Source organism: Serinus canaria, chromosome 4 (assembly GCF_022539315.1).
Source record: "Serinus canaria isolate serCan28SL12 chromosome 4, serCan2020, whole genome shotgun sequence".
NCBI classification, from domain to species: Eukaryota; Metazoa; Chordata; class Aves; order Passeriformes; family Fringillidae; genus Serinus; species Serinus canaria.
The window spans coordinates 20,728,740-20,749,923 of record NC_066317.1 but is presented as its reverse complement, the minus strand read 5'-3'; the positions used below and the strand labels follow the sequence as shown (position 1 = coordinate 20,749,923).

General features: G+C 37.9%; 1 protein-coding gene across 1 annotated transcript in view; it reads right to left on the bottom strand.

Annotated features, from left to right (window-relative positions):
• BMPR1B (bone morphogenetic protein receptor type 1B) overlaps window positions 1-21,184 on the bottom strand; it is a 231,757-nt gene that overhangs the window by 173,582 nt on the left and 36,991 nt on the right. The window contains exon 2 of the mRNA XM_030239132.2: window positions 12,355-12,425. The gene's annotated coding sequence lies outside the window, so the exon portion shown is untranslated. The remainder of the gene's footprint in view (window positions 1-12,354; window positions 12,426-21,184) is intronic.

Genomic DNA, 21,184 nt, shown 5'->3' with positions numbered 1-21,184 from the left:
CAGACATAAAAGAGCATAATAAATTAAAAGCTCACAAGAGGCAACGATGACTAATGACAGATCTTACTCTCCTTTCCAAAGCCCTGGCCCAAGGGAACACAGCAGATAAAATTACCTAAGTTGACTTTCTGTGTTTCTGTTAAGCCAAAACTTCGGTGTATTCTGAACTGTCTGTGTGATGTTTCCCAGCTGGGAGACATAAGCTTTCCTAAACAATTCAGGGCTTTAACGTGACCTTAACACCATCGTCTTCTTTCATACAGCCAAGGGATATGCTTGTTAGTTTACATGGGGTTTATCTTATTCATCAAGTTCTGCTGCCTGAGCACTGATATTGCCTACTTGTGGCCGTACAGTCAACAGACCCTGCAAGAACCTCTCCAGTAATCGGACTCCTGCCCATGGTCAGCAGTCAGTGAAACTGTAAGAAAGCAGTTGTGCAAAACCCTTCTTGGGCAATTACTACGTGATTGAAATGGTCCCACCACCACAAATCCTTTTAAATCTGCACACTTGCCCTGCATTTCTTTGATGAAAATTGTCACCAGTGACCAGTGAGTGCTGCCAAATTGTTACATATAAGCAATGCATTACCTGAGTCAGAGCTGAAAGTTGAGAGGCAAAACAAGATGGTGCTCTGAAATTCCTGACACTTCTGCAGCTGCATGCAAATGTCAGCTCCTGACAGACTATTTTCAGAGTATTTATTGGCATAAATAGTATAGATAGCATGTTATAAAATCGAGAAGTGAAAATGTCATTTCTTCTTTAACCTAGAAAAACCCGACTGGCATTCACCAGAGCTCTCCACATCCCGCATCTCATGTTGCAGGGATCACTTACAGAAATCTGCATAGGCTTTTCTATTCCCTTTATCCTGGACTGTAACGTGATTATACACGGAAAAGAAGCATGTGTGCACATGCACTTGCAATTGAAACAACCTCTTCTCACAATATTCTTTCCCCTCCCCTTAATTTCCTTTTCCAACACATTTCCCAGGTGATCATCCCATTTCTTAGAACTGCATTTTTATTACCCTGCATTCCTCTTTAACAAACTTTTAACAATTCTGTGTCTACCAAAAGCCCACATGTTGGCCAGACTTTGGAAATATTAACAAATATCTAAAAGGGCAGAAGTCTTCACCCTTTGTTGATAAGATTTCCCCAAGAGAAACACCAGTGCACTACCACCTGCTCTGATGGTGCAGTTCCACAAGCATTTACTCCAAGAAGGCCATGACTCCCTGTCCAACAGCAAGTATTGTGGCATCTCTTTCATTTCCCTTGCTCATATTCCCGAGCCAGGTTCACCATGGCAGAAGTTGTGCTGATAAAGGGGACAAGTATCATGCCTGAATAAATTCCTCTTGCATAATTTTATCGTAATAGTGTGAATCCTGTTTATGAAAAATGTTTACGTCATGGCACGGAAAACCACAATTTTGTGTGGGAGGCCAGACTGGGGGAAGGGAGAGGAGAAAACATCCTGTCATGGAAAATTCTCCCTCAGTAAAAGGGGAAAAAAAAAATCTCCTCAAATTATACCCTGGCAAATACTAGCTTCCAGAAAATAGCCCAGTTTACTTCAGCACAGTTCAAATATTTAATATCAATTAATAATTGTAATATGTGGTTCAATGAGATGGTAACTGCAGCCTGTGAATGCTCAGTACCTAAGAAAGAGGTGAAAGCTCATGATAATAAAAAAAAAAAGGCAAACCATTAACAGGTATCAAACCATTCTGCTGACATAAATAAATTTTAATTCTTTTTTTTTTTTTTTAAGTAATTTTATCTTGGTAGATTTTATGCCAGATCAGGTATCATCCTTCTTCCTGCAGCTGGTACAAGGCAGCTATAAATACATCATTGTGTGCTCTGCCAGGCTGACAAATACATGAGCAAGTTCTCACATCTGACCTGGTTCAAATCCACAGGGCTTGGCTGGGCTGCAGGACACAGATGCAGTGACAAGTATTGATGAGCACAGCCTCACAAGGTAACAGGCACTTTTGGACTCTGCAGAACACCCAGGGCTCAGGCACCAATATCTGGGATCAACACAGTGACTTCCACAACATGTTTTTTCTTATTTAAACATAAGTAAATGAACAATGTTTCTAATCACTACTGAAATTTTAAAAAAAATTCTTTACCACACACAATCAAAATCTTCTGGCAAATTTTAAAATCTTAGATCTGTTGGGAAGCTTTCAATTCACTTCACTGGGGTATGGATTGGGCCTTTTATCTCCTACCTGCAGCTGATTCAGCTCTAGCTTAGACTGACAACATCCTGCCAACTTTACCATGTCACTTCATAATAAACTGGGTTTTTTTTTTTTAACTGAACCTAACTGAAAGACTGAACTTGTGATGACTGCTTGCAATTACATTTTCATTTCCCTTCGTTGACTATGCGCATAAGTGCTGTAAATCTCTATAATTTTAAATGAGGTCTTCAAGGGTAATTTTGGCAGCCAAAGAGAAGTAGGCATCATGTTTGAAGTATTGAAGGATCCTTTTTTCTTTTTCCTTTTTTTTTTTAATCTTTTGGCCTCAGATCAGTCTCAAACAAATTCATTGCTCACCTATCTCAGATGACATTTTAATTGTAGATTTTAACTACACGTACACTAATGGAGGAAAACTGGGTATAAAGTTCTTTGAGTGTACATTCAGATAGAGGGCCTTTACTGTGCACCGCTGAACTTTGTATTACTGTGAGACCTATAAACATATTTAAATGCAACTAATAAAAAAGAGTGCCTCTAAATTAAACTTTTTGGATGTCAGAGGTTTTTTTTTAAACTTTATTTGGAGAACATTAGCATTTAAAACTAAAATGCAATTTCATCATTTGTGGAGTTGTGCAAAAAATTTCCTCAATCTCCATATCTGCCACTACTTTTTGTTAAGATTTTTTTACATTCTTTCAAAAATTCCCACCGTGCATGTGCATATATATATTTATATGCCCAGAGCTAGAAAATGTCAAAGGTCTACCTGGTGTTTTTATTTACTTATTTTGCTTTCAGGCATCAAAAAAATTTATTTTTTTTCAATTCAATACTGTGATCCTCATAAAAGGAGTTCTCTAGGTGGTCTTCATATGCAAAGCCTCAATTAAAATATTTACGTCTGTGAAAACATTTTAAAAGCATAGAAGGGTGCAAAAAAGGAAAGTAGAAATCTCACAATTCTAATCTATATGAAACAAAAAAAAGAAATGTCTAACTGCTGCCCTAAGGCTCTTTCCCCACAGCACCACGTTTGCTAAGGTCCTTTCTTTTCTTTTGTAGCACTAGGGTTCAGTGGAATTCTTCACGTGGGTATAAATGCCAGAGATGTATGTGGAATAACAGTATTCAAAGGTTTCATATGTTTGTTGGTGTTTTAGATATGTATACGTTAAAATCAAAAATAACATTGCTGTGGAAACCTTGAGACTGAAATCGGTTTCTTTCAACTTATTTACTCAAAGTGACACTTTCTGTTGTTGCAGCTTTGCAATATTAATTGCTTAGCTTTTTTTCTTCTGGTGAATGATATTTATAACAAACATAACTAGCTCAATGCAGCTGAAAGCCATTAAAGTAAAAGAAGTAGGAATCACCCATTCCATCTGCTTTTCATAACAAAAGGATACAAAGACCATATTGAACAGTCATTCCCGTTTCTCTAAACCAATATTCCCAAAAGAAAAGCCCAACATCCAACCTCAAAACGTGCAACATGTCTTAGAGGCAAAAAAAAGGAAATCAAAATTAAATAGGAAAACACACACTGCAAATAATGTACATACAATTAAATATGGAAATAAAATATTAGATTATTAAAAATTCCTGTAATTAAAAATTACAGGAAGCAAACATATTTACTCAACTTTAGTAACTACTTGAAATCAAATACCAATTTGAAGATTGGTCAATCAAAGCCATTTGAGAATTTCAATGTCTGAGTATCAAAAAATGTCTTTGCCAGATGGAAGTGTCAAAACAGTGCATTAAAACATCACATTAATTACAAAACAGTACATTAAAAGCTTCACAGAAGAGCAGCGTGTCTTACGTACTGCTGTAAAAACTGAGAGACAAAACTTAATGATGACTAAAACTACAAACTACTATTTCTAGCATAAAGCTATACAAACTGAAAGAAAAACAGTACAGTAAAATATTAGGGGAGAATGCAACCAGTGGTGCTCAGCCACCCACTGCCATCAGTAGGTGCATTTTCTGCTGGCCTTGGCTGGACAGAAATGTACCACACATAACCCTTCGCTGCATAGAGATTTCCAGCTTTGGAGGCAAATCCTGAAACTTGCACTCAACGATTGAAAAAACACATTTTCTGATGGGAAATGTCAATATGAAGGCATACCTATTGGAGCAGAAAGCAGTGAGAGCAATGCTTTGTACATTGAGCACAGAGAAAGACTTGGAATTAGAGTTTTAGGCTGTGCTGGAAACTTGATGGACCAGTATTATAACACTGCAGAAGTCATGCACAAAGTGAGTTCATGCAGAAATCTGACAAAACTACTCATAACAATTCCTGTCCTCAAGCCACTAACATCTCATCAGGGCAATGTTTCTTCACTCAAGTTAAAAATCTGATTTTTCACTTAAGTTAGGAGTCTGGTGTATTTAACAAAATCAATCACCACATGATGTTAAAAAGTTACCTAGAATCCAATGAAAAGTTCCAACTGCATTTTAAGATATTCCATAAAGCCTAAACACTCCTTAAATCTCTGACTTCTCTGGATTGAAGGACTAAAAGAAATATTCTAGCTACTTATTCCTGAACAAAATACTCACATCTAATTTATATTAAAAATTTTATGGAAATTGCCAGAAAGATCTGGCATCTTAAAAAACTATTTACTACAATTTTTTTGTAATTCACATCACTTTGACTTCCCAACCATACCATCCTACTTTGCACAGGGCTTGAAATTTTAAAAGCTTACAAGAAGTTACAGTCCTAAGTCCTACTACCTGTATTGAAAAACTGGTGCTTGAATTTTGAGGACTTTTTGAAAATCCAGAAATAGAGACTTATGTATTAACTCCAGCAGCATTGTGCTTCAGATGCAGCTGAACAACTTCTTGAGGAAGCAAGACAACCTGAACCTAAAACATGATACATTGCTTGATGAAGGATTAGTTTTGTGATCCTAACAATTCAGGATGGGAAATTTGAAAAGTCTGGTTGCTACACTGCTGTATATAAAAATCTTACAAAAAGTTTAGGAAAAGCTTTAAATCTGCTCTATATAAAATAAATGCCTCCCCTTCCCACCAGCCCCCCCAAGCTGATACTTGTGTCAAAAATAGAGCACAAAGTACTGCTTAGAAAGAGGCAAATATAGATTTATTTCAACAACACCTTAAAGAAGCAAAGCAGGCTACAGCTCACCTTTGACAACACATTGCAGCCATTCTAAAGGTGTTTGTTTAATCTTTCTAGTCAAAGAAGCAAAAAGACTAACTAGTCTTTGTGAGCTTAGAGCAATAAAGATTTCTGCTCTCAGGAAGTCCAGGGTTTCTGAGAGCAGTTTTCCAGCCCTAAATTGGATTGTTATTATTCCCACTATTTTACAAAAATTATAACATCATATCACACACTGTGTAAGGCCCAAAGACTGTAGGGCACTTCTCTCATTGTCAAATATTTTTTTCCTTCTGGGTTGCACCAAAAAAAAAAAATACCAGAGACCAGATGAGAGTCATGACATATGTGAACTTGCTCATTAACTGCTGAGAACCTCACCATTCCCAGCCACCTTTTTAAGGACTTTTATACAAGCTCATGTTACAATCTGGATTTTGGCATATTTGTATAGGGTGTCCCTTCCCCATGGCAGATTTATACCCTGTGAGCAGCCACTTCTTCAGGCTCCTGAAGGGATAACCCTCTCTCTTCAGAATGAACATCGAGTTTTAGGATTAAAAAAAATTATTTTAAATCCCCTTCTCAATTCAGTGTCAGGTTCAGTCCTTCCTCTAGCAGCATATGAGACAAGCATGATTTTGTTCTTCATTTCTCAAGGCTGAACAACTGAGGTTTTTCCTGGAATTTAAACTAAATTAATGACTAATACCACCATAAACAAAACAACTCTTCCAACCCCCCTAGTTCTTTGGTATTACTCTTCAAGGACAGTCATAAAGCTGCAAAGAAAGAGACAGAACACTCAATGGCTTTTAAACAAATGCTACCACATTTTAAACATGTGTGTGTTTGCCAAAGCTCTGAGCCTCTATTGCTCAAACCACTTGTGGTTTCTCAGCACTTCTTTTTTGAATGATTGTGTCTTTATAAAATAAACATGTTTGAGACTAAATTACTTGTGTGTCTGTTGGGAATAATTATAAAATTAGCTCGTTCTAATTTACACTTGTGGGTTTTAAAAACATAGCCAAATAGCATAGTGAGTCTCCTGGTGAAACCAAAGCCTGGCATGTCAAACATGGTTTAAATCACACATATGGACTTTGATTTTCTCAGTGCAGCAGTCTGATCTCTACAGCAGGCTTATTCCTTTAGTTTTGACTTCTAATTCTCCAAATAAGTATTCCTTTTGTAGGTCTCCAGAGACATTAATTCAGTGTGCCAACAGGTTGTGCAGTGTATAACACAAGTAATTCAACTCCAGGCACAGAGCTGTGATTTTCAAAATGTACTATCTCCATGTGTGGTTTCAGTAGTTTGCAATATGTTGTTCATCCATGCCACATAGAGGAGCTTTGGTTGCTGAATGTCTCAGTGCCCCAAACACGATGGACAGGTGTGCTACAGCTCCAACCACATTACCTAGGAACTTATTTAGGCTCCAATTAATACTATTCAGGGGAGCAACACCTGATATATTTTATCTGTGTTCCTCAGTCCCACTGATTTCAGTGATCTAAATTAAGTTTTTCCAGGAAGAGAAATGATCACATTATCACAATGCTTCTGTTGTACTGTCCTGGCACAATACATTACACTTTGGTGCATTAAGTAGTCACAGCAGCACATGATAACTTCCAGGGAACTGCAACAACCAACCTATTTCCAAAGTGTTTTCTGCTATTCTACTAGACAACACTGTTTGATGTAGTCAGTATTTTCACACTAATATGCCAGGATTCAGTTAAAATATTCTCAGTCAGCTACCGGCAACTCTGGAAAATTAAAATCTTATTCAGCTTCCTCCTCTTCTACTCTGGACTTGCCACACAACACCTTTTCAACAGTGGATTTACAGCTCCATGAACCCTCAAGATGTACATTTGTGATGAAAATTATTCATCTCATTTAATGCCATAGGTTTGTTTTCACTATCAGTGGCTAGAACTTCTATTTGGCATCCCACAGTTTGCCTTTTTATCCAAGGCCAGGGGAGACACAAATTGTACTTTCTGTACCAAGATAAGGTGGGTTTAGTTTCTGTGTTTACATCCTGCTTTTTATCCCTTGAGGCTGCAAAGGTTACATTACCCTGGCCTTGCCACCATTGTTTAACCTTGTTTTCATCTTTTCATAAATACCTGAAGAAGTCTTTTCTTAATCACATCATAACTAATACTTGAACCAGCAGGTTTTCCATAAAGAGTCTGTGGTGTCAGGCTTGTTCCACATTTCTCAAGCACTATAAATTCTCCTTCCACTACGTTTTTACTACCTGTTCTCCCTCTGCAATATAAATATATATCTCAACAGAATCCCACTCCCACTCTGACCCAAACTTCAGTCCAGCTAGGTATAGTAGTAAATCATACCATCAATCCCTTCACTCCCTTTTCCTCCCCAACTAAAAAAAAAACCAAAAAAACTTCCTGCACATCTTCCTGCCTTCCACAATACCTGCTGCATCCCCAGTTTGAGAATACCTGTACTTGTCCTTATTATACACAGGTGTATTAACCCATGTCTGCATGTACATATATGCCTATATACGAATACATGCATGTTTATTTATAGAATATTTATATATGTATATGTGTCTATGGAACAAATCTCTGTATATTCTCACACACATTTAGGTGGCTGTGGCAGGGTGCAAAGCACTACACTCTACACTGCTCTTTTTAACAACCTCCACGGCACATTTTTCCCAGTGCATTCTCAGGGGTCAATTCTTTCTCTAACTCAATAAAAAAAGTCAATAATAAACATTGTATTTAACAGCCTGAACTACACATGGGGTATTTTACCAGCATGGTTTTCAAGTGCACTTGAGTTTACCTTCTGGCTATTCTGAAGAATGAGTAACTCGTTCCACTCCATTCAGCAACATCCACTCCTCCCCCAGCCTCCCCCTTTTGGACTGATCACCTTTTAGAAACAAAAGAAAATGAGCCATCTCACAAAAGAAATGTGAGAAAGAGGTGCATTCCCCAGAATTAAGGTTTTAGTCCCCTTCCCGAGCTGAAAATGGCCTACCAGTAATCTAGAACAGACTATTTTGTTAGAATGTCAAACAGGAAAGGCAACAAAATGTCCCCTTGCATAAATTTCTACACAAATCAGCCTTGCCCTGTTGATATTTGCTCAAAATTGTAACATGCACCTATAAACTGAATCATGAGAACAGTTACTGAAAGGTAGGTCCCAGACACAAAACATCACACACTTTGCAGGCTCTGTGACTCCCCTTGCAGCTTTATACACCACTGAAAACATAAATGCCTCTCAATTCCCCTCCTTCAATGGAAGAATAGCAATAAATCTTTCCAACTGTAGTTACTGGCTGTTTCAGTGGCCTGGCTTAGGATGTGGATAATTAGATTACAATCAATTAGTGGAAATATCCAAAATAAGCAAGTCAAGACAACATCCAGCTTCCTGGAAAGTTAAGCTCCACCAGCAACCCAAACATTTCAGGAGTATTAAAGCTCTGTTCTTATTTTGGGAAAACAGCAACACTATTTTCCTCGCTTTATTTACAATATAACACTTATTCCTGCACTTTGTTTCCAAAAACATCACAAAGCAGGTCAAGCTCCTTTGAGGCAAATATTATTTCTGAGGACAGCATTTGCTTTCTGACACAGCTCTCTCTTCAGGGAGAACACTGACCACAACTTGCATGTGTTTGAGCATAAACCAGACAAGTATGGAGAGTGCTGCTCCCCCAAGGGGGTTTGGATTTAAGGCTCAGGGAGGAAAGAATTAGGAAGAAGTGGGGAGGATTGTTGGCTTGAACTTGAACTATGTTCTGGTGAAAAAAATTACACTGCTCATCATAACTGGGAGGGAAGATGTAGGAAACGTTCAAGGGCGGTTTTTGGCCTTCCATTCCCAGGGACCCGATTTTTCCCAGCCTGAGCTGGCACATTTTTAAGCAGGCTTTCAAAGCATTTGTTCTACTGTCACACCCAATTTACAGACATGAACTTTCTGTGTATGATACAGAAGCATATCATGCTGAAAATAAGGCTAAATTAATACTCAAGGGCATTGCTTTTGGAGCAGAGTGCAGGTAGGAGCAGGGAACAGCTAACATTATTTCCCTTCATGAAGCCTGCAGCCACTGCAGAAGTATTCAAGCTGAAGAAATAATTATGATGTGGGGAAGCATCACAACTTAACAACTACAAATAACTTTACATGGCACTGTTAGCTGATCCTGCCTGTATGGCTCAAGTTCCTCCCATAGCTACACACAATCACCAGCTCACACAGCCAGAAACTGAATCTGCCACTGATTAAGTTTGGGAATTTCTGTCATTAAATGCAATCCTGATGGATACTGGTAAATTTAAGTGTGAACTCCAATCTCTTCCACTCCCACAAAGAAACAGAAAGCAAGCAAAGTGCTGCTGCTTTGTATGAGCAGCCATGGGAAGAACACAACTCAGAGACTCCAGATACACTGATTATCTTTCTAAATAGAGAAAGAAAAGCTGCAAGTCCAATCCAGCCTCTCTCTATATATATCTATATATTAAAAATATGTGCATAAAGAAATAAATATACACATATATATCTATATATCTGAGTAAGGCTTAATGGGTTTACAAGAAGCATGGAGGAACCTCTAAGAAGCAATGCCTTCTGCTCAAGGTTCAGAAAATACAAGAGTACCCTGTTTCACCAGAGAACTGTGCTTTATCCAGGCAACTGATTCTCATCAGGATGGGAAGAAAAGTATTTGACTGTAACCAGCAAGTTAACACTGAAGGTACTATTAAATATTTAAGTTTATGTTCTTAGATTTATTTATTACTTACATGAGTTCCCCAGTGGAGGAAAGAAGGGGGAAAAAAAAAGAAAGGAAAAAAGAAATCATACTCAATTAGACCCTAACACAGTAAATTCTCATTTCCTTGAACATGGATTTTCCCAGAATGAGATTAAACTCAGGCCACATTAATTTATCAGTAGATTATTATTAATACATTTTCATGCATGTTAGCATAGCAATTTTTCACCCTGCATCTTTAGCAATTTAACACATTCCTTTACTAGGAGTCTACAAGTCCTTCAATAAATGTATCACTTCAGCAGGATTTTTTTTTTCTCCCTTCCTGATTGATGGAGAATTCTTCCAACAGCAGTTTAACCTTTGAGATTATACATGGTGAGTAAATTTAAAAATCACAAAACATGAGCATTTGAAATGATGGGCAATGGCTTCATAAGCCACAAGGGGGATGAAGGACAGGAACAGCAGGCTTAAAAGGATTCTACAGAACCCACAGGCATTTTTTTTTATTTATATAATGGATAAAATATTAAAGCCAAAGCCTAAACTCTGAAACTAAAGATTCTGAAAGAACATTTCCATATCAAAAATATTTTAACTGTGATTTGCTAAGCAAGAAGGCAACATAACTCCTAATGTCTATATCCATACAAGGATATGAAGGTGATTATGGCTTTCTCATCCCCTAACATAGTAGACTATATACAAGTATTTACCATTTTTTTAAATTGCAATTTAAAATTATGAATTTCCATTTTTATGAATTTACAAGTACAGTAAGCACTTGTAAATTCATAAAAACTGCATCCATTCATGGTGGCATGATAGTGCTGCTTTAAACTGCTGTTCAAGAAGGTTGTATAACACTTCCAGAGAAAACCTCAAAATCAGATGCATCAACACTAACACACAAATCTGATTTTTGGTCAATCTTCTGGTTTTCTCTCCACCTTTGTTAGAGTTGTCTTTTCCTCTTTTCTAAACTATTCAGCTTTCAAGAAGTGGACTTATGCTGTGCTGTTCCTGATAGCCCAAACATCAACATACAACTGGAGCCTTCATTCTACCATCCTGTTAAATTCATTGCTGAACAAGTCAAAAGTGGATCTGCAGATGCAGTCACTGAACAGGCAGTGATTGGCTTGGTTAAAGCACATTGCCACCTTCAATGAGAAACTGCAGTCTCTGTCACAGGACAAATCAGAAATAATCGTGCTTGAATTCCATCCCCTTTGAACAGAAATTGAGCCACACTTTTGCTCTCTACCTGCACTGCATGAAGGTCATTGCATGGATGGTCACTGCTAAACCAGACCAACCCCACAGCTACCACTTGTCACATCAAACCCACCCCCACTTTCCAAAATTTGCCAAATGGAAATAAGGAAAGACAGTCCTACATAGATTTCTGAATCAAAAACTGTAATTAAGGGTTCAACACTAAGCTGCCTGCTCTACTTCTAAATGTTTCTTGCAGGCTTTAATTCAGTACATAAGTCTATAAAAAGTAAGACCTTTTAGCACAACATGAAGAAAGAGTCAATGAGGATTTGTTTGTCCCTTAGGCATGTCCCTAAGAAGATTCCAGAGTTTTATCCCCTTCTCTGTCTCGTACTTCTGACAAGCATGATAATTATTTGCTGCTTAATTTTGAAGGTGTTATCTCAATTAAAATAGACCTCAGGGTCCTTCTCTCCCCACATCAACCTCTGCACTCTCACAGGACAATGCAGAACAGTGAAGGTAGCAGCAGGCAAGCCAACACATTTCTTTGACAATGGCATGGAGAAAACTCTACTGGTTTTAAGACCCCTTGCTGAGTTTGTGGAGGCAAGATGGAGTGAAATTAGGCAGGCCAGTTCAGTGGCACATGGAAAATATCACAAGTACCAGAAGCAGAGCAAATTGCTCTCCACTTTGTCATGCTGATCTACAGGTACCTGTTTATCTTCAGAGCCTTTACTGATACCTTTGGTAGAGTTACACATTCCATTCCCAATACAAGTTACATTATCACACGTTGCACTTACTACAAAGCACAAAAGCTGAGAAAAATAGCCCAAAATAAACAAACCCTCCATCGACAAACTTTCTATGAGCTCATAATAATGAACAGTGTCTTATCCTTATCAGCAGATGCTGTCTTACCTTTATCAAGAAAAGCTGAAATGTCCCTTTCTCCTATTCAGCTCTCAGGAACAAAAGAAATGAACTCCACCCTGCAGGCAAAGAACATTTTTTTACTGATTAGTGATATTCTGAAAAAAGGTTTAAATCATTACAAAATAATACATACCTTCCAATTCTTGTATGATACACAGGCAAAAATATGATGCTCTCTGGAAAAACACCCACTGATGGCACATAAGTAGTTATGTATTTACTGCCTTATTTTAAGAAGTAACATGCAAATGCTCTTATGAACTGCAGCCCACTGATTGCAAAATATTCAACAATACTAGTATACAAGAAAAATTACACTTTTATATATTAGGTCTACTTCCAAAATAAAATGGCAATATTTCAATCCACTACACAATCTTCAACTGCAATATTCCTTTTCATCTTAACAGAGCACCCAGAAGAATGAGATTACATGATACACATGACTAAAAATAATTCTGGATCCCCTAATAATTTACATATTTTCTAAAATAAGGATCAACACTCCTCCTTGTTGTAACAAATGCACAAACTCAAGCCCTTCCATGGAAGTAGGATGGGATTTTTATGGCAACAGAAGCTAGAAGTCTTAGGGTAAGAACAAGAGTCTCATAAGCAATAGAGAAATTGAGATTCATTTATTCTGCACATTAGCCATAAAAGCCTTACTGAAGTCCTCAGCAATTGCAGCTTCAGTCAGCTGCAGAGGACTGAAGACAAGGCTGTAAAATTAATCATAGAGGCTAGAAGCAGAAGAGAAGAAGAAGATAGAACAGCTGCAGAAGGATGATGATGAAGGGTGCTGGAGAGCAAGCATATTAAAGTTTATGTTGCAAGGAAAAGAAATTTCACATGTTGAACAAAAAGCACAAGAGTAGAGAAGGAGGGAGAAAAGGAGGACCAGAGCCTCTTTGTATTTGCTCTTCAATTAACTACTCAATTATTACACTAGAATGTGGAGCAGAAATTATTCATTTAGACAGCTTCCCAAAAAATTTACAATCATAGAATCATTTAGGTCAGTAAAAGACCTTTAAGATCTTTGAGTCCAACCATAAATGTCACTGCTTATCTTATCTAGTAGTAGAAGTAGTTTTACATATAACAACACCAATTCAAGAGTTACATAATGGTTCAAGCTCATTCCTCTCCCAAACAGTGACCAAATACTTACCATTTCCTTCACAGTGCAAGAACACCTAGAAATTTTACAAGGGCATAAATACAACTGACTTGCTGATAATGGCCAATTCAAGTAGCTGTCCTTGTTCCTACAGCAGCTTTATCATTCCACAGTTTTAATAACCTGATGTTTGAAAGGAAAAATTAATGTTGTTTGTTATTAAAGAAAATACCCAGGTAATTAAGAGGCACTAATCAGATATTATACTTTAAATATGCAACTAGCTCGTAATGACATCATTATTTCACAGTATACATTACCATTTCCCTTTTTCCGGGATAAAAGAAAATCTCCATGATTTTTTTTTATTCTGTGAACAGTCATGTATAAAAATCCTACTGAAGTAGTTGTGATCATTTGTTTTTTCTTCTAATTAACAGAGAACAGCTGCTAACGGTGAGTCTGTGACCCCAAAAATACCTCTAACTTTGATATCTTGGAAACTCACATGCATCTCTAATATACAACATCTATTAAAACTCAGTAAAATTCACTGGAGAGATTTTGAAAGTTTCCTTTGCATTGGTACATGTTTTGCTTTAATTTGTGCACATGAGGTCATAACCTGTTATGAAAAACTCCATTAAATTGTGTATACACATCCTAGAGGTTTGTCTCATGTTTCCACAGGGTTACAGGTAGAAGAAGTTCGGTTTAACAATTTATTTTCAATCCAATGTGTACCAGTATTCCAGTATTCCATCACCAAATTATTTTAACAGAACAACTTTCAGCAGCATCAAAAACTTTCCCAAGTTAGCAAACCTCCCTGGGCAAACTCTCCTGGCCTCCTCTGAGCATTCACACAGCCCTGGAGCTGCCACAGCATTCTCCTTACATCCAGCCTGTGCCAGGCACTGACATCCCTGACAGCAAAGAGCCTTTTCCCCATGTCCCATCAGAACTCTTTCAAATCTGTTGGGCTGTGTCCTCCTACACAGTTAAAAGAGGGGTGAGGACCTTATTTGGAGCTGACAATTTACGCAAGCAGTTGCATTTCCACAATCTTTTTCTGAAGGAGTTTAAACAGGGTGGTTGGCAGTAAAGAATGACAGCTTCTTCCCTTCAGCTCCCACAAAAGGGACAATAATATCCTCCTCAATTTTGCCACACTCAGCAACAGGCAAAACCGTCATAGGGATATTTTCACATGACTTTCCTGTTTTCTAAAATCTGTAGAAGCCATTTTCCTGGACCTTTTTACTCTTTTTCTCAACTCCATCCTGCAGACACCAGGGATTGGTTTCCAGTAGGTAAACTCCACAGGTGAATGTCCCCAGTAATCACAGCACAGCCTCTCCTCCTAGAAACAATCTCCATTTATAACCTTCAAGCATATGATTCTGTCCTATTTTTAAAGGAGTCCTTAAAAGAAAAATTTTCCTGTGCTAAGCTAATGTTAAATACACAAATGATGATATATTTCACTATTGACTGACAAGACTGGTCTCCCTTCCTGCTTTATCCATAATACTGCATGTAAGTTCCCAGCTTCCAAAATATATGTTGTCCAATTTGAGAATGCTTCTCAGTCTTCTGCTTAACTGACTTAATTTTTTCTGACTGTGATCTAGAGGAGCTGCCTAGCAAACAAATGGTTCAGCTGGCATTTGACCATATGTTACCACTATGGGCTGGCTTAAAAATATAAAGACCTTCCTTAATTTTATTCTCAGAAAGAAAGAAAAGATGAGAATGAGTAAAAAAAACAAAAAACAAAACAAAAACAAAAACAAAAAAAAATCTTAAAAATTAAGCTGTACAGTTTACTCTGTCCTTTACCAGACCAATGCAGCTGCAATTTGACATCCACGTGCCCGACCTCAGAACTGGTGAATGACCAACACAATGCACATAAAATGTGAAAAGGATTCAGTTAGCATTTACTCTAAACTGCACAAAAAACACTTGTATAATTTTGAGCTAATTTATCTTTCCTCTTGGCCCTGCAAGAATAGACACAGAAAGGTGAACTTAGCTCTGACCGATACAATCCAGGATTTCACAAATAAACTGATATTATTACAATGAAAATATGGAAAACACTACAGGAACCATAAAAATGTCCTGTTTCATAAGATAAGGAATCTTTCTGCTACAACTTATATTTGTTTTGACTTCTTAAATGAAGCTGAGTAGTATTTTCATTGTTCTCTCACAGCTCTTTCAGAAGGAACAGCTGCTCTGACAACCCAAGGACCAAAGGCTCCACAGCCACTGACAGGAAAGTGCCCTTTCCCCCTCCTGCCATTTGTCAGCCTTAGAGGCAAAAGCTGAGAGAGAAGCACAGATTGGAATGATTACAGAGAAAGTTTGGGGCTAATTAAATACATTATGCAGCATCAATAGTATTTGAAATCTATGGAGAAAATTAATAGGTGCCATTAGAAGGTTTCTAAGGGAGATAGATTACAGAAAAGTGTTACAGCATGAGGAATACATGATTTCACTTGAAGCAGACTCCACAAGATACCAGAAAAAAGCCCAAGAAACAAACCATGCACAGAAAACTTCATGAGTGTCTTTTTTTTAACATGTGTGAATATAATATATAGAAATATATGGTTTGATTATAGAAACCCAGATAATTCTTCTGGACATTAGTTTTCAGCAGTAGCTTGAGTTCTCAAATTACCCAACATTATAATAATAAGGAATCAATTAAATGCATCTGCAGCTGTCTCTACCTACCAGGGAAAATTAGAACTGCAGTACAGACAAGATGGTGAGTAGGCACATCAATCTAATTACAAGTAGACAAAAAAAATTGAATCTGGATATAAATCAATTCCTCCCCTCCTAATAGACTACATGATTTCATATGACAGGATCACATAAGATACAGCTTTTATTGAGACCAGATCATTTTGAAGTTTACAGTTTTCTAGTGGCCTAACAGTGAGACAAGCAGAGGCCCTAAATAATAATAATAATTTAAAAAACTCACAGAAGATTCAGCAAACATTGAATTGACATGAATCTTTATCTGTGAAGAACTGAATCTTGGAAGGACAAGATTCTAGCTGGAAGGTGTCATCAGTGACCACTGTAATCAGTGACAATTGTTAAGTCTTATATTCCACCCCCCACACAGTCAAATGCCAAAGCAAACTGCAGCACATAGCAATAAGATGCTGACAATCTGCCACCTTAACCAAAATCTACAGATATGGATAAACTCTTCTCCAGAGGTTTTCCAGCTTTCCTTTGGCTGCCAGTGTTTTAGTTGTCAAGAAAAACACAAGGCCCTTTCTTACAACGTTGTTACAGAATACAGCTTTGCTATCCACTGAATGCTCACCTGTTTCAATGCATTTCTTATTACTTCCCAATTTCTGTACTTACTGTGCTGCAAAGCAGTGCCATTGAGAGATTCTCCAAGATGCAGGCACTAAAAACACCACAGGTGATCTATGCAACGAAGCCCTTGTCTTGCTCATGCTTTCCCAATCCCCCATAACACCCTCTCCCCCTCTGTGGCCCCGTGCCATTCAGGCATTCACACACTGAGCCTTCTTTGCTCATTGTTAGAGTGACAAGCACCCATCTAAACAGAGAGCATGAAACACGATCCACGTGTTTTCAATAGAAATCCAACAGAAAAAAGACACTTCAGGCTGACTTTTGAAATATTATGTTCAAATATTTTCTCAGTAGGAAAAGAGTAAGCTGTGCTCCTCCAGTCAGAAAAGTCCCTGCAAGGGCAGTGCAAAGATAAGGAACATGGGGAATTCTGCTTCTGTGTTTGCTGTCACTGTTTCCATGGCACACAAGTACCACAAATCAGATGCTCAAGGAGTAAAATTTAATTCATAATTCATGCAACTAGGTCAGAGTTATCCCAGGATTAACAAGCTACAGAACAATTTTAATCAACCAAGACAAGGACCATCATTGCTTGATATTGTAACAGAGTCTGTGTTTGGGGGTTTTGACATTTTGGGGAGAATTGTTGGTTTGTTCGGGGTTTTTGCTTTTCTTTGTTTTTCAAATGCAAAAGTCTTTGATATTTGAAATTTGAGAAGCAGCTCCAATGTATAATTAATAATCCACTCCACTTCAGAGGATCTTAATGCTTCCATATCAGCAGAAATGCAGTTACATTGTACTTACTACCAGTTTTTCCATGGAAAAGAAATCTAGCAATTAAACTTATGTAATTGCTTAAATCAAAGTCAACGTTTACAGATTTTGAACAAAGTCTGAGTATACACAAAATGTGACAGCATAAATATCCCTTAAGTTTACATGGCTCTATTGAGACTTATTAGACTTTTCAATATTAGAATATTGTATTCCAGCCAGTCATGAAAGTAGCACTTGAAACATTCTAGTGCTGTTTTTAACTCCAAAGTAGAGGAGAAAAGGCACTACAAGAAATCATGTGTGTTGACATTATGAGTCACCTATGTATGTGCTTTAAAGTAACTACCAATATTATTTTGAGGCACATAGGTTTAAAGGGAGAGTCAGAAAATGCATTTCAAAGGGCTAAGATTAAGAGTATGGCTTCCACCTACACTTAGCAACTGGAAATTTAGTTCCAGCCTCAGGGAAGTTTAGAGTTACAATTGGGTCCAAGGATCTATTTTGCTCTCTACACACAAACTGGCTGGCACTATTGGTAAAATGCTGGGCCTGTGCAGTTACATTTCCCACGTGGAGCTGATGGGAACTATCATTAGAGATGAAAGGAGCCCTAGGCTACAGGCTGTAAAGGATAGTGGGATGTGCTCCCTGAAATTTGTACTGATACCTACCTGAAGCATGCTGGAGGAGACAGAGCACAAAACTATGGGATGCTGATGGCAAATGCATATATGTGTGTTTGAAGGGCATTTGGCATACTTGATGTCAACTCGATGATGTCCCCGGAGGGGTTTAACAAAGCTGAAGCACACAAATCAGGTCTGAGGAAGGACACGAGGAGCAGCAGGTGCCCATTAGTCAGCTGCACTCTTCTGCAGTGAGTGCTGATGCAAGAGTGATTGCTCAATTCAAGTACCTGGCTAAGGACAGGCAGCTTGCAGGTGGTTCTCCCAGAGACACCAAGGGCCACAGCAGCACCAGCAGGATCCCTGTGACAGTGGTCCAAAAAGGAACAGCAAACCCAATCCCCTCCTCCTCACTGCATCATAGCATGTCAACCACGAGAAAGAGAGAGATGGTGTGCCCTAACCAACCCATCCTCTCAGATTAATCTCTAAATTAGTGTTGATACAGTAGGCCACAACCATGGAATGCCTATTAAAACAGAAAAAGGTTTATCCAATTCAGCATTCAATTCTGCGTGTGTTCTCTGTGAATGCAAAACCTTCCATTGAGGATTATGAAAATAGTAAAATATGTTAAAATTATCCATGCATGTGATCATGCCACTGAGAAAAAAAATACCTATGATGGGACAAGGCTACCAAAGAGAGTTACAAAACTTCAGTGCTTTTTCTCCCTTTTTAAACAAGGTTAACAATGTAAGTAGATAGTGAGAAACACCCAGAGAAGTGAGAATTACAGTCCATTACAGGCTGAGGCAGTGAAAAACAAGAAAGCCAAAATAACAGCATAAAAATCAGATTAAATTCTAAATCCCTGTTTACAACATGACGTGCTATGACTTCTAAACAAGGAACACAAAACTTTCTCTCTTATTTTTAGACTTCATACAAATCTCTGCATTTTCCATTAAAAAGACCACCACACAGTAAGTAAACCACAGTGAATTGGAGGGGTGGAGGGAGGGGGACACAACAGAGACCCCCTGTCTGAAAGGGCACAACCACATTGCTAGGTAGGCTACAAGAGAAACGACAGCCAGATCTTCTCCATTTATGAACAAAATTCATTGCCTAGAAGGAAGGAGAGAAGAAGGGTGGGGGCTTCCATTGCAACTTGGTCATATAACAGAATTTCAACCTAGATGGCCAAAACCAAACAAACACACACGAGAGAACAAACACTGCTTGCTTGATGATATCTCACAACAGCAGTAAAAGACTAGAGTACAAAGTTATTTGTGAACCAAATGGTTCAAACAAACAAAAAAAAGTGCATCTCTCTACAGCACAAAACAAGTTACTAAGTCACTGCAGTAGAAAAGCAATTTGAACCTTGGAGCATGTTTTCTTTTGCTTGTGTTTATTTAGGAGTTGAATGATTTCAAACTACATAGCAAGGGTACTAAACAACAATCACAGGGGTTTTGTGTGTGCATATTGCATATGTGTAAAGAAGCATTTGAAAATTATATGAAGATTGGGAATGATTAGAAGCCTTTTGCCACAGAAATGCTGCGCAGGCATGAAGAATGTATAACATTACTCTTGAATTATGAAGGGTCAGAAGGTCAGCCCATGTGTGCAGACCTTTCCTCTAAGCAAGGTTACCACAGTGACCTCCTCAGAGCTGCCTGCATCCTGGTGTATTTTTGCCCATCTCTGCTCCAGGTTTTCACGTAGCTGGAATTCCACAGATGGTCCCCATCGCCCCCGAAGAAATGTTCTTTCCAGATGAATTCCCCAGAACAGAACTTCATTTCTTTGACAGCAGAGGGATATTTTCCAGAAATTCATGATTCCCAAAAGCACAACAACTAGCTAATATTTAGTCACTCCATCATCTTAGAAAATATGGTACAAGTATAAAAACATTTCAGAAGGCACTGACATGCCAATAAATGCTGGAAGCTCTCTGATTTGATAACAGCATTTGATAACTGTACATTCAAGGACTTAGCCCCTTCTCATCATTTCATTATGAATAGTGTATTTGCAGTAAAGCCTATGCTAATGTCATGCTTCTGAGGTTTTAGCCAACAATTAAACATGGTATTCTAATGTCCTTTATTAAACACACAGATCAGTCAATAGTTCAGTACTCCAGTGTCTCCCTTCTCTTACTATTTCATTTGTTGAAGTTAATGATTTGCTAAGTTGAGTTCCCCATCAACCACAGCCTGCATGTTTCTCAAAGTTCCTTAAAGATTACTTCAGCAAGAAAAGACATTATGACACAAAGATAAAAGCGAAGATATCCTAGTACATAATTTTCCAGCTGAAGGGCCTCTCCTCAACACACCCAGCTGTGCCCATAAACTCTCTTCATGCCATCACAGTGTTTCTCGATGCATGCACATGCCCCCTTCAACAAAAAACCACACACTTAGCACAGAACATTTGCATTCAGATTAGCAACCCTATTCCAGGATTTCTGCTTGACTCTCTGGTGAAGTACTGTCATTCCTGCATTACATATCCATTCCACACAAGGAGCAAAATACAGATTTCTTCCTTAAAAGAAATTTGGTATATTAATAATAGAATCATTATATAAATAACTTATCTTTATGAAGAGCAGATGCTCATCTGTACTACATGCTAAGTGGACTTACTGGGAGTTTATTTTTCAGGAGAGATGAAAAATCCTGTAACCCAAGATAATACAGAAATGTATATAAGGAAAATCTTTAATTTCCTACATTAGTATAATACTTTAAAGGGAAGCCATCAAAGAGAGGTAAGCATAAATAGAATGTGTATAAAGGAAATCTTGACTTAATAATTGATTTTTAATCTCCTTTGAATTTATACTTCACTGACCTTAAAAAAAAATAAGCCTCATTTTCACTGCCTGCTG